Raw genomic sequence first — 14,013 nt, forward strand, 5'->3', positions numbered from 1 at the left:
CTCATATTGAAAACTCTTTAACAATGGATGAGGTTTGCATGAGGAAATTATTTATTAATTATAACTTCAGGTCAGAAACTATTTTTTTTATTCATTCACTGGATGTGGGCTTCGCTGGCTGAGCTAGCATTTATTGCCCATCCCTAGTTGCCCTTGAGAAGATGGTCAGCTGCCTTTTTGAACTGCTGCAGTCCATATGGTGGAGGTACACCCACAGTGCTGTTAGGAAGGGAGTTCCAGGATTTTGGCCCAGAGACAGTGAAAGATTGGTGATATATTTCCAAGTCAGGATGGTGAGTGACTTGGAGGGGAACTTCCAGGTGGTGGTGTTCCCATCTATCTGCTGCCCTTGTCCTTCTAGATGGCAGTGGTCGTGGGTTTGGAAGAAGCTGTCTATGCAGCCTCGGTGAATTCCTGCAGTGCATCTTGTAAATGGTACACACTGCTGCTACTGTGCGTCAGTGGTGGAGGGCGTGAATGTTTGTGGATGTGGTGCCAATTAAGGGGGCTGCTCCATCCTGGATGGTGTCAAGTTTCTTGAGTGTTGTGGGAGCTGCACTCATCCAGGCAAGTGGGGAATATTCCATCACACTCCCGACTTGTGCCTTGTAGATGGTGGTCAAGCTTTGGGGAGTCAGGAGGTGAGTTACTCATCGCAGGATTTCTAGCCTCTGACTTGCTCTTGTAGCCACAGTACTTATATGGCTGGTCCAGTTCAGTTTATGGTCAATGGTAAGCCTCAAGATGTTGATAGTGGGGGATTCAGTGATGGTTATGCCATTAAATGTCAAGGGGAAATGGTTAGATTCTCTCTTGTTGGAGATAGTAATTGCCTGGCACTTGTGTGATATGAATGTTACTTGCCACTTGTCAGCCCAAGCCTGCATATTGTCTAGCTCTTGCGGCATTTCGACATGTATTGCTTCAGTATCTCAGGAGTCGCGAATGGTACTGAACATTGTGCAATCATTAGCGAACATCCCCACTTCTGACCTTATGATGGAAGGAAGCTCATTGATGAAGCAGCTGAAGAAGGTTGGGCCAAGGAAATTTCCCTGAGGAACTCCTGCAGTGATATCCTGGAGCTGAGATGACTGACCTCCAACAACCACCTTCCTTTGTGCTAGGTATGACTCCAACCAGTGGAGAGTTTTCCCTCTGATTCCCATTGACTCCAGTTTTGCTAGGGCTCCTTGATGCCACACTTGGTCAAATACGGCCTTGATGTCAAGGGCAGTCACTCTCACCTCACCTCAGGAGTTCAGCTCTTTTGTCCATCTTTGAACCAAGGCTGTAATGGGATCAGGAGCTGGGTGGCCCTGGCGGAACCCAAACTGGGCATCAGTGAGCAGGTTATTGCTAAGCAAGTGCTGCTTGATAGCAGTGTTGATGATCCCTTCCATTACTTTACTGATGATTGAGAGTAGACTGATGGGGCGGTAATTGGCCGGGTTGGATTTGTCCTGCTTTTTGTGTACAGGACATGCCTGGGCAATTTTCCACATAGCCCAGTAGCTGCTAGTGTTGTAGCTGTATTGGAATAGCTTGGCTAGGGGTGCGGCAATTTCTGGAGCACAAGTCTTCAGTACTATTGCCAGAATATTGTCAGGGTCCATAACTTTTGCACTAGCTAGCGCCTTCAGTTGTTTCTTGATATCAGGTGGAGTGAATCGAATTAGCTGAAGACTGGCATCTATGATGCTGGGGACCTCCAGAGGAGGCCAAGATGGATCATCCACTCGGCACTTCTGGCTGAAGATTGTAGCAAATGTTTGAGCCTTATTTTTTGCACTGATGTGCTGGGTTTACTCATCATTGAGGATGGGGATATTTGTGGAGCCTCCTCCTCCAGTGAGTTGTTTCATTGTCCACCACCATTCACGACTGGATGTGGCAGGACTGCAGAGCTTAGATCTAATCCGTTGGTTATAGGGCCATTTAGCTCTGTCTATCACTTGCTGCTTATGTTGTTTGGCATGCAAGTAGTCCTGTGTTATAGCTTCACCAGGTTGACACCACATTTTTAGGTATGCCTGGTGCTGCTCCTGGCATGCCCTCCTGCACTCTTTAAATTACACAGCCTGGTAGACTAAAGTAAAAAGTCCTATTCATATACCAGACAGCTAATATTTTGATTTAGTTTCACTTACCTGTAACACTGGGCGGAATTGTCCCATATTTGCACTAAGTGCAGTAGCGGGCGGGTAAAACGACGTTTTACCCACCAGCCGCGATGTCGGGTTTTCACACTGTATCGTCCCAAACCCGCAACCTTACTAATGCAATCTAGGGAAACACGACATTTCCATGGCAGGCGAGCTCTCATTTGCCCACCATGCCATCACCTTGCCACTTCAGCATGCCGGGCACCACATTTAAAGTGCAGCTGCACTTAGTGCTTCCAGCCCAGGGCGGCAGCAAAGAAGTCATGGCCCCAAAAGGCAAGATGACTGCAACCCAAAAGAGCACCTTTTGGATGCCATGGAGGCCCGCTGTGATGTCCTCTACCCCCACTCTGGCTGCAGGAGGAACAGCTACATTACCACGCTGGCTTGGTAGACGGTGGCAGTGGTGATCCGTGCCAATGTTGCACAAAAGAGGTTGGCCATCCAATGCAGATCAGGGATGAATGATCTTAATCGTGCAGTCAGGGTATGGCAACCATCTCATCACTTAAACTCACACTCAAGCCCGTCACACATTCACTGGCATCTAACTCACTGCCAGCTCAAGAGACATTACCACCTATTCTCTCACACACCCCCTCACATGTCCATTTGGCCTCATCTCCTCTGCAGACTGCCTCCTCAGCCCTTACCATCTTGAGGCCACTTGTACAGATCAACATGTGTCCCCACACACACCCTGGGTGAATATGACCTCCTGCTGAGAACACTTTCCCTTCTCTTCCTCCCTCTACATTCCAATAATGCCTCTTCCCCATCCTACTCATTTCACCCCATCAACATATTCCTTTCCCCCTTGCATACTTCTCTTATTTTGCCTTAAGGTATCTACGTTACTTGCCCCAACAAGTTCCACATTCACATGGTAGCAAGCTCCACCCATTGAGTAAGGAGGTTTCTCCTGATTTATTAGTGACCATCTTGTTTTATGGTGCCAAGTTTAGGACTGTCATATTTTTATGCTGTCAAACTGTGCTGAATAAAAACCTGAAGCTGCACTTACTTCCACTGGTTACTTGTATTGAATATCCAATTCAAATAATATATGGGAAAATAACAGATTTAGGAATAGCTTAGGAAGGTCCTATGGTTATTTTACATAAAAGACAATGAAAGGTGAAAAACCTACAAGCATGTTTTAAAATGAATCACATTTTCTTTGTGAACCATTAAAAGATAATGCAGCATTTTATGTTTAAGATTAAATACATCATGCTTATTAGAATTCTAATAACTGTCCCTGTAGGCTCGAGTATGCAGGCGGGATGTGCATTGCTTTTACCTTGGGCACTGTGTCTGATCAAATATTTTGGCAAAGAATTTTGACAGATGCTTTCTGTTTATCTTACTTTGCTGTGTACCTAACACTTAGTATAAAAATATGCATTCACATAAATAACCAAAGGGAATATTAGGCCAGTCAGTCGAAACTACTGCATATTTTATTGAAGGATTCATCTTGACATGAAGCCAATTAAAACAATGTTTTGTGGAACTTTCTTCTTTAAAGAAACAATATAACAACTCAGTAATTCAATAACACACTCAGCTTTATTAAATATCTTTCAGCTTTTGCTCCTCCTGTGAAATACAGCTAGCACCATTAAGTGTTACAATTTTTCTGCTGTTAATGGCTAGTTATGATTTTCACTCAAGACAAATGTCGCAAATAGGGCAAAAAGTTCAAATACCTTATAAGGTAACAGAACCATTATAAAGCTGTGATCAAATCTCAAAATAAATTGCATTAGATGAAAGAAGTGCTATTGGGCTGAACTTGACAAAGCACCATGAAAGATGTTGAAGAAATTCACGGTATTTATATAAACTCTGCTAATGTAATGTTTTAAAACTTTGGTGAGAAAGTATAACCTGTGCTTAGACATAGAATCCATCATAGACACTTACAGGATAGAAGGAGGCCAATTGACCTGTCATGCCTAAACTAGGTCTTTAAAAGAGCAGTCATGCTTAGTCCCACACCCAACTTTTGTCCATAACCCTGTAATTTCCTCATCCTCAGGTTCCAGCTGTAAGGAACATATTTTTTAAATTTTTGTTAGACTGTTGTAAAGAACATATATTTTTTATTTTCTGTTGGAATGTGGATTTTAAAATTACAATGGCTGCAGTTTGAAAGACATGTCCACTGGAATAGGATGAGAGATATATACAATGTTGCAGTCCTGGAACAGAGTGTGCCATGAAAGATAGGATGGTGCCGGAAACGAGTGCTGGACCAAGGGATCTGCCTGATAACAGCATTTTAATTGGCTGCTGACCAGGTGACCAGGGTTTGTGTGAAGAGCAGTGCAACTTAAAAAGCTCCTGGCCTGCAATCTCATTTCCTCATATCTCTATAACCTGCTCTCTCTCTGGGGAAACCCCTGTAAAGAGGAAAAGGGGAAAACCACTGAGACATTGAAAAACAAGTTCTCAACCAGTGAACTAAATACTGAAAGTGCTGGAAGACCACCTTGTGTCATCAACAAGAGCTGAAAGGAATTTGGAAGACATTGATCAAAATCAACCCATCAAATCCTGTACCCTGGATTGGTGCTATTGAACTGTTTTATCCCACCCTTAAAATCCCTGTTTTATATGTCTTATGTGTCGTCTGAGAGAGAGTGTGTGTGTGTGTGTGTTTATATGTAGGGACTTTAGAAGGGGGTAGAGTTTAATGTTATAGTGTTAGAAGTTAGCAGTTCATATTTCTTTCTTTTGCCACTAGTTAAAGACAATTTGTTCATTAAACAGATATTTAGTTATTAAGTTTACAAACCTGGTGCTCGTATTCTGTAAACCTAAATTAAACAGTTAGGTAGAATTGGGGCAATCTGGTGGTTTGGTCAAACTTTTTACATTTGTCGTGGCTCAGGAAACAGTGGGGCTTGATGTTACAGCACATTATCCCCAGCGAGTTGGGACACTATCCAACTCCCTTTTAAAATTATTAATGGATTCAATGTCCCCCACCTTTTCAGGTAGAATGTTCCAGAGTCAACTCTCTTTGCAGAATCTTCTGTTTCTGTCAGCAACAGGAATTGTGGCAGGCATTTAATTTGGTGTGAATCAAAAATCAGTTTCCTGATGGTGGGAAAATAATTTGGAATTTTGTTCTCCTGACTTTCAAGGCAGGTCAAAGATGAGCCGAGTTTCCCGTTTAATAAAGTCAGAGACTCCATTTGCATTCATTAGCATGTCATGAATGCTCATTAAATGGCCAACTCATCAAACTCTCATTCTCCCTCCAAATTAAGGTCCCCACCAGCGGCTAATTAGAACGTTCTGTTTTACGACTGTATATAAGTGGCGTGCACCTGGTGAGCTTCAACGGAGGCAGGACTAGGGGTGGGTGAGGGGAAGGGTGGAGGACCAGAGGGAAAGGGTGAGACGGAGGCAGGACGGGGTGGGGGCAGGAGGATCAGAGGGGAAGGGTGAAAGCCTCTCTTGGGTTGGGGGGGCGGTGGTGGAGCAAATTTAAGATACTGTCCAGTGAAGGGTCAAAGACTGTCCAGGGGCATGTCTGAGAGAATGTCCTCGGAATGTGGCCACACTGTCGGGGGCAAGTTTAAGACTGTCCAGGGAATGAGGCCACACTGTCCGGGATATGTTAGAGGGCTCAGTGTGGCGCACATGGCTAGGTCCTGGTCTTGGGCAGGGGAGGTATCTCTGGGTGGTGACAGTCATACTGATCATTGTGCAAAGGGCGTGTTTAGTCACCTAAGGCATTTGGTCCTGAGGGTTTGAGGCATGATACTGGGATGCAGAGGGCACAGTCGCATTCAGGGGAGGCATTTGGATCTGGTAAGTTGGTAATTTTAAGGTTATGGGGTGGTATTAGATGGTCTCATGGAGGGGAATCTCTGAAAGTAAGGGTGTAGGTGGCTTCAAGAAGGGGAGGGGTCAGATTGAGTCAGTGTGTACCATCTACAAGATGCATTGCAGGAACTCACCAAGGCTCCTTAGACAGCACCTTCCGAACCCGCGACCACTACCATCTAGGAGGACAAGGGCAGCAGACGCATGGGAACACCACCAACTGGAAGTTCTCCTCCAAGCCACTCACCAGCCTGACTTGGAATTACATCGCCGTTCCTTCACTGTTGCTGGGTCAAAATCCTGGAACTTTCTCCTTAACAGCACTGTGGGTGTACCTACACCACATGGACTGCGGCAGTTCAAGAAGGCAGCTCACCACCACCTTCTCAAGGGTACTTAGGGATGGGCAGTAAATGCTAGCCCAGCCAGTGAGGCCCACATCCCGAGAATGAATAAAAAAAAGAAAAAAAATTAACAATGGGCATGGGGACATCAACATTGAAGGGAACGGTGGGAGAACAGGAATATCCATATAAACTATCATGGGGTCAAGGGTAATAGGAGAGGGGGCTAGATGGTCACAGAGGGAGTGGAATTAGGAGGCAGTGACTGGAGGAGGATGGGAGGATTTTGGTGGGTGACAGGGGGAGGTTGGAAGGTGTTGGTCACACTCACAAATATTAGCAGAACCATCTCTGTCTTTACTGAGTAATGGCACTGTTGGAAAAAATTATGTAGAAGGGTTCAAAGTGTGTGGGAGGAGTTCAGGACTACCCTTTTGGGCTGAGTGTAGGGGCACCCTATTAATTATTTGCTCAAGCAATGGAGAACAAGGATCAACTGAATACTGGTTTTGAGGGTCAAATGTCTATTGAAGAAACATTGCCCTTTGACTAATGGTGCACATTCATGCAAGAATCCACTGAGATTTGGGGCTACATGTGAGTTGATGTGATTGGCTATCTGTTCCTGACAGGGGCATGTAAAAAGGTTTGAAGGTTAAATCATTCAAGGGCTATGGCTGTTGGACAGAAGCTACAGGCACACTCCAAGCCTCAGTATTCATAGCAAATGATCATGGCTTACAAGGCACAATATTTAAAGTCTTGACATTATGGCAAGGCTATCTTTTCTATATAGAGTGTTTAGGCTCATGGGGGCAAACTGAGTGCCTGATGGAGGGTTCTCGCACATACTTGTATTCACCCTGGTTAAGGCTCGCATGGGCAGCCATGTCTGAAGGGGAGGATCAGCCACCTGCGGTCCTCCAGGATGACTTCACCTACAAGGGGTGGCCTGAGATGCTATGTCTAGACAGAGGCCAGGCCAAGGGCTTTGCACTGGCCTCCTAGCTTGGAGATGGAGAGAAACCAGTCAAAGGAACGTTTAAATAAATTCTCAAATGTGTTCGTTGACAGATAATAAGAGGAGTGGAGAATGCAGGCTGCAGACAACCCTACCTTGTTTATAGCTCCAATATGGATGTGAAGAAGGGCCCGTCATCAATTGGCACAGGTCTGGGAGGAGCAGCGGCATGGGCTGCAAGAGAGAGTGGGGCCCCAAGAACTCAAAGATGTTCCCGAAGAGGGGAAAATTAAATGAAAACCAAGAGTATATAGAAGACTCTGCTCATACATGGAGTTTTTCCAGGGATGTGGCAGCTTAGATTCTTCACCTACTTCATTAAGAACTAATGCCGCAAGGACTTGGAGGGCAGCCCATGCTGGTGGCTCTGAATGTATTGTGCCAGTGGGTCCTTCCAGGGCTCCTGTCAGGACCTTTGCGGCATCTCCCAATTGGCAAGACACAAATGCATAAGGGAGGTGACAGATGCCGCTTTCAATAAAGCTCACCAGTATGTCCAGGTCTGCATGGATGCTGAAAGCCAGGCTGCCAGAGCTGTTGGATTCGCAGCGATATGTAGTTTCCTGCAAGTGCAGGGTGCAATCGAATACGCCCTTGTGGCCTTGGCAGCAGCCTGCGAGATTCATCAATCGAAAAGAATTTCACTCTCTGAATGTCCAATTAATTTGTGATCATGGAAAGCAGATCCTACACGTCTGTGCTAGGTGCCCAGGGAGCACTCACAACTCTTACATCTTGACGCACTCACAGGTGCCAGAAATCTTTGAAGGATCTCAGCACTTAAAGGGCTGGCTCTTCGGGGACAAGGGATACCCCCAGAAGACATGGCTCATGACACCCGTTTGCTGAAGAGAGATACAATGCTGCATATTCCTCCGCCAGGTCCTTTATAGAGCAGATGATAGGCCTTCTGAAGATACTGATTCTGAAGGGTATGGCATGGCAGACTGAATGCACATCCCTGACTCCGAGGAGGAGGGGCACCTGGAGGGGGGTCGAGGTGCCCTGACTCCCCCCTCACCTCGTTACTGCTGAAACCTTGGCTAGAGCGATGATGAGCAGGTCCGAGTGCAAATCCGGCAGAAACTGCTGAATCTGGGACTCCAAGGTGGTTGCCACCCTTACCCATGGAGACTTCGATGTGTTCTCATGTCGAAGCCACGACTACAGGCAGAATGTGGACGGACTCCTCCAGTCTTCAGTCCAGTCTGCCACAGCCTCTGACAATTCCGCCTGACGTTCTCCTGCCTGTCTCTGCATCTCCAAGAAGTCTTTTAGGGCAGAGTCCAGAGGCTTGTCATCAGATGCAGACTCACCAGGGGCCTGGTCTTCAGCAGTCCTCTGAATGTCAGAGACGTCGGCTGTCACTGCCTCTGCTTGCTGTGGACCCGTGTTTGTGAGGTGATCACCAGGTTGTGAACTTGAGCCCGCTCCAGAACTCAGCTGCATGTACAAGAACATAGTGACGGTGCTTCCTCTGAGGATACTGCGGCTTCTTCCTCAGAGGTGCCCTGGGGGCTGGGGCTGTGGAGACTGGAAGATGATGTCCCCATGCTTTTCTTACTGGTACCTGGGAATAGACAAAAGAGAGATTTAGTGATTAACTCAGGCTCATACATTAAAGATCACTCACAGTCATTGCCCGCCTCTTATAGTTGGATACTTGATGCATCCTCAGTAGTTGCTGGGGGAGTCTGATCTCGCCTTCCGCGCGGGCATGGTCTCTCTCCTCTTCTGCCAGCTCTGTGGCCTGTTCTTCGAGGGATTACTGGGATGCCACCTCCTGTCTTCGCACATTCTCTCTTGTTATATGAGATATCTTGTCCTGCAGAAAGACAGAAGGACTGATTGTGAGGTCAGTGGGTCAATGAGCAGTTCAGAAGCACACATGCCTATTGTAGCTGTTGAGTCCTCCCCAGTAAATGATTAAGAAGCTGTTTGTCCAGGCACTAATATGAGATGGACAGCTTAAAGTGGCTGGCACACATTTGGTGCTGATGTCCCCTCTGCTGGTTGTGTGTGACATCCCTGTGCACTCTAACCCTTAGATTGCCTGAAGCCCCTATGAAAGTGTGAGTTTGGAGCGGGTAGGTGTTTCACTTACCTTGGTGGAGTGCAGCAGATCATTCATGCGTTTCCTGCGCTACAGGCCGTTCCTTTATTGGGCTCCACGGGGCCAGCAACGCGGCGACCACCTCTCAGGCCACCATGGTCAGTGTTGGGGGGGGGGGCTCCTGCTCCCAGACCTCGGAAAGAGTACCTCCCGCCTTTCCTGGAAGAGAATCTCCAAGGATTTGTCACTGAACCGTAGGGCTAAAGGTTGCTTTGTTCTCTTTGGCATTCTCTTTTAATGTTGAATAATAACCAGATTGAAGGTCCTGGACTGCAGTAAGCGACTGTCTATTCGGGTGCTGTTTAAATATGGCGCCAGGACCTTCGACCCCATGTTGTAAAGGTGGGGCAGGCAACTTCCGGCCCACCTCACCACGAGATTTGCCAAGCTCCTAATAGATGCATAATTAATGAGCTGCAAATCAGAAGATTGCACATGTTCAGCTGTCCTGCTACCCAGCGGGAATCTCTCGAACTTTGCTGCTCGCCACCAGACTTAGTTTCCAGAATGGAAGATTCCACCATCTGAATGAAAAGATTTCTCCTCATCTTCCTTCTAAATCTTTAGCCGATGATTTTAAATTTATGATGTGTGATTATTGATTCACTTGCCAGAAGGAATAGTTTTTCCCTATCTCCTCCACCAAAGCTCCCATCATCTTGAAAAATCTCAATTAGTTCGTCTTTTATCCTTCTGTTTCCAACCTCTCCTCATCTCTGGTAACATCCGGATAAATCTCTTCTGTACCCTTTCTAAGTTTTTTAAATCTGTCCTGAAGCATCATACCCAGAATTGTTCACAATATTCTGGCTGATGCCTACCTGGCGATTTACTGTAACTGCTTTTTTATTTGCTTGACGATTTGCTCACACTGATTGGTTTCTGCAATATTCTTACACCTATGATGAAGTATAACTTCTATTCTAGTCTACCCTAACCTTACATCCCTGCTCCGTAGCACACTCTAGGTCAACTGTGATATCATCGACAGGTATTCTAATTTCAAATGGAAATGGATTCTGAAAACAATTTATAGAAAGTGTGGATAAATGATATATTTTTTAGTAGCTGAGACATTTAATATTTATTAAAAATACTTAACAGCTATTCATTATCAAAGCACCTAATTGTAGGGTGCAGAGGCATGTTTCAGTGCACAAATGGCCACACTTTGATCTTTCTTTGAGGAAATCTGATTTTCCTCTGCATTCCTGACCCCGCGCTATTTTTCTTTGGCCTTTTTAAAGGTCGGGAAGGCCCAATGTGCAAAGCGTACATCCGCCTGCTGAGGTCACATTCCCCATTGGAAATGGGGATGAAAACCGGATTTCCTGCTGCACACCATTTTCGTCTGGTGGTGCGGGGTTTTGGAAGCCCATTAAAAGCATGTCATGTTTGAGTGTTCATGCAGAAACCGGAAAGTGTCTGGTGTGTGTGTGTGTCTGTGTGTGTGTGTGTGTGTCTTAATTGGATTAAAGGCAGCTGTCCCAAAGGTTTTGATTTAAACATGGTAAACATGGGGGAAGTTTAGAATGTAAGGTGTAAAAGGACATTTGCACTGTTAAATAAACCAGACTAGATTGTTTTCAAAGGAGGGGTGAAATGTGTCACCTAGCCAGGTGATATTTAGAAACAGTGTGTTTATTTTTCCCAAAGATTACTGGTAAAACTTAGTGCTATGAGAGATTTTTATTATCAGAAAGATAAAGTCCAAAGACATAGTGAAACAATGGGAATTTTCATTCAAAGGGGAAAATATGTATAAAGGAGCGAAGGCTGTGTGTAAGGGTACGCATTTTTAAGATCTAACAAGTTTGAAAAGCCTTCACCATCTATACTTCAAGCTGATGTTTTCAAAGAACTGAAGTTAGGAAAACTCACTTTGAATTTGACTGGTTCAGGGTATTGTGTGTCACCTTGCCTGGGTCTTTTAAAATCTATGTGTCTTACTGTCACCTTAACAAAAGTGTAACTGGGAGTCAGATTAAGAAGGGGATTTAGAAGTTATCATAGTAGTAATTTGCAGATCTATGTATGTGTTTAAAATAATTTCTCTTATTAATAAATGTTTAATCTAGTTTTGTAAAAATCTATAAGACTTGGTGGTTTTATTATGGCTGAATTCAAGGCATGCATCTCGAAACATATACAAATTACAAAACAAGTTGTGACAGTTGTTTCAAGTTTCCCGTTAGGATTTGAACAACTCAGCATTTACCATTGGCTTGCTGAACAGAAAACTTGGAGAGGAATTGGGAGTATTCTGAAGGTTAAGTATAAAATGCTTTGACACTTTCAAATGTCACTGTTAGGTGCTCTAGTGTAATGTAGATGTGTTTTTAATGCAGTGCAGGTTCATCATAGGGATCTGTCTTGCAAAGGTAAATTGACCCTTACATTGACCAGCATTATGTAATAGTTCACATGAATTACAGTAAGGAAAATCTTTAAATTCTTTAAAATGTTTTGCATTTGTAATTGCTTTTAAGAACGTTTGAAAAGGACTTTTAAGAGTTTGTATACATTGTAAAGGGATCAATTGTAATTTTCTTGGATAATAAGAAATACTGGTCCATGTGGACTGGCGACCTTTGACCTGGAAGCTGTGCCAACAGGATGAAAGTTAAGACCAGAAGAAGTGTGGCTGGTAAACACAAAGGAAAGCTGCATACACAAAGAAGAGCTGGAGATTGAAGGCGATCAGCACACAGATGCAGGCAGAAAGTAATGTTGCAGCAGGACACAGTTATCAAACTCCGGGTGTGTTTAACAGCATAGAATCACAGTGTCTTTACCATGCAGAAGGAGGCCATTTGGCCCAACAAGTCTGCACTGGCTCTCTGAAAGAGCATTCCACCTAGTCCCACTCCCCTGCCTTATCCCCGTAACCTTGCATATTCTCTCTTTTCAGGTAGCAATCCAATTCCCTTTTGAATACCTCGATCTAACCTGCCTCCACCACCCTTTCAGGGAGTTTGTTCCAGACTCCAACCATCCTCTAGGTGAAAATATTTTTCTTCACATCACATTTACTGCTTTTGCCAATTATTTAGAATCTGTGCAAGCTGAGCTCTCTGCAAAAAGATCAGTTTTCTGTTTGGCAGTAGGAAGGAAAATAGAATTCCAGAAGCTCTGGGGGAAGCGATGTGCGACCGAGCTAAAAAGGGCTGAATCCTAAAAGTGCTGTGAATGGCTCAGGCATGTGAAAGAGCTAAGAGTTTGCATCAGAGGCCCAGGTTGTGAACCAGGAATTGTTGGTTGAAAAGGACGTCTGGAAAGCTAGATCATGAGGACTGAGTGACCCGAGTGAGAGAGGGTTTGTAGATGAGCTCGTTGTCGGTGTTAACCGTATGCGGGGTGCGGGGAAATTGAATGGAATACTGCTGCCGGTGAACATGATGAGAAGGCCAAATTGATTGTGTGGAAAAGTGAGAGAATATATGTACCAGAAGCTGAATTAGAGAAATTTGGAACTGCAAGTGGTGCCTTATGCATGTGGAGAGTGATGCTGGTGCTTGTGATCGTGTAAGATGTATCTTTGTTGTATCGACTATTTAAAGTGGAATTTACCTTTTTATTTTAAGTACGATTTGCCTGTTAATTTATTTCTAGTTGATTAGTTGATTCTGATTTGTGTAAAAGTAAAAATTACAAGAAGTGAAATCTTGATGGTAATTTCTTTATTGCAGGCTGTCTGGCACATTTAGTTATTTAGGTATACGGTTCTCCTATGGGGATTGTAACAGACTGGAATGCGGACATCGATTTTTGGATCTCAATGCATGTAGCCCAAAGTGAGCCTCAGACTTGAGACACAGGAGTAGGCCTCTGCAAGAGAACATTTCTGAGGATTTCTAAAAGGAAACATTTTATTCTAAATATTTTAATATTTTCATGGCTTTTTAATGAATATACTTTCTCCAATATGCGACTGGACTAGTAAAACAAATGCACTGGCAGTCTCATATATTAAGTAGGAAATTAGTAAGTCTGAAAGGTGAGTTTTTAGGGTCTAAGTATATCTGGATGAAGAAATAACGAATTGACTAAACACTGAAATACTTGCTAACTTGCTTGCATTTTTTGATGAGATGAGAAATGATTGATAAGGGTCATGTGGTTTATGTGCTGTGCATAGACTTTGGAAAGGCATTTGATAAAGTTCCACATAATGGGCTTGTCAGCAAAGTTGAAGCCCTTGGAATAAAAGGGACAGTGACAGCATGGATACGAAGTGACAGGAAACAGAGTAGGGGTGAACGGTTGTTTTTGGGTCAAGAGGAAGATACATAATGGGGTTTCCCAGGGATCGGTGTTAGGTCCACTCCTTTCCTTGATCTATATTAATGGCCTAGACTTTGGTGTACAGGGAACAATTTCAAAATTTGCAGATGATACAAAACTTGGAAATATTGTTAACTGTGGGGAGGATAGTGATAAACTTCAGGTGGACTTAGATAGGCTGGTGAAATGGGCAGACAAGTGGCAGATGAAATTTAATGCAGAGTAATGTGAAGTGATTCATTT

General features: G+C 44.3%; 1 protein-coding gene across 2 annotated transcripts in view; it reads right to left on the minus strand.

The window, feature by feature from the left end:
* kcnd2 (potassium voltage-gated channel, Shal-related subfamily, member 2) overlaps positions 1 to 14,013 on the minus strand; it is a 537,597-nt gene that overhangs the window by 18,991 nt on the left and 504,593 nt on the right. The window lies entirely within an intron of this gene.

This window comes from Cetorhinus maximus, chromosome 22 (assembly GCF_964194155.1).
Source record: "Cetorhinus maximus chromosome 22, sCetMax3.hap1.1, whole genome shotgun sequence".
NCBI lineage: Eukaryota > Metazoa > Chordata > Chondrichthyes > Lamniformes > Cetorhinidae > Cetorhinus > Cetorhinus maximus.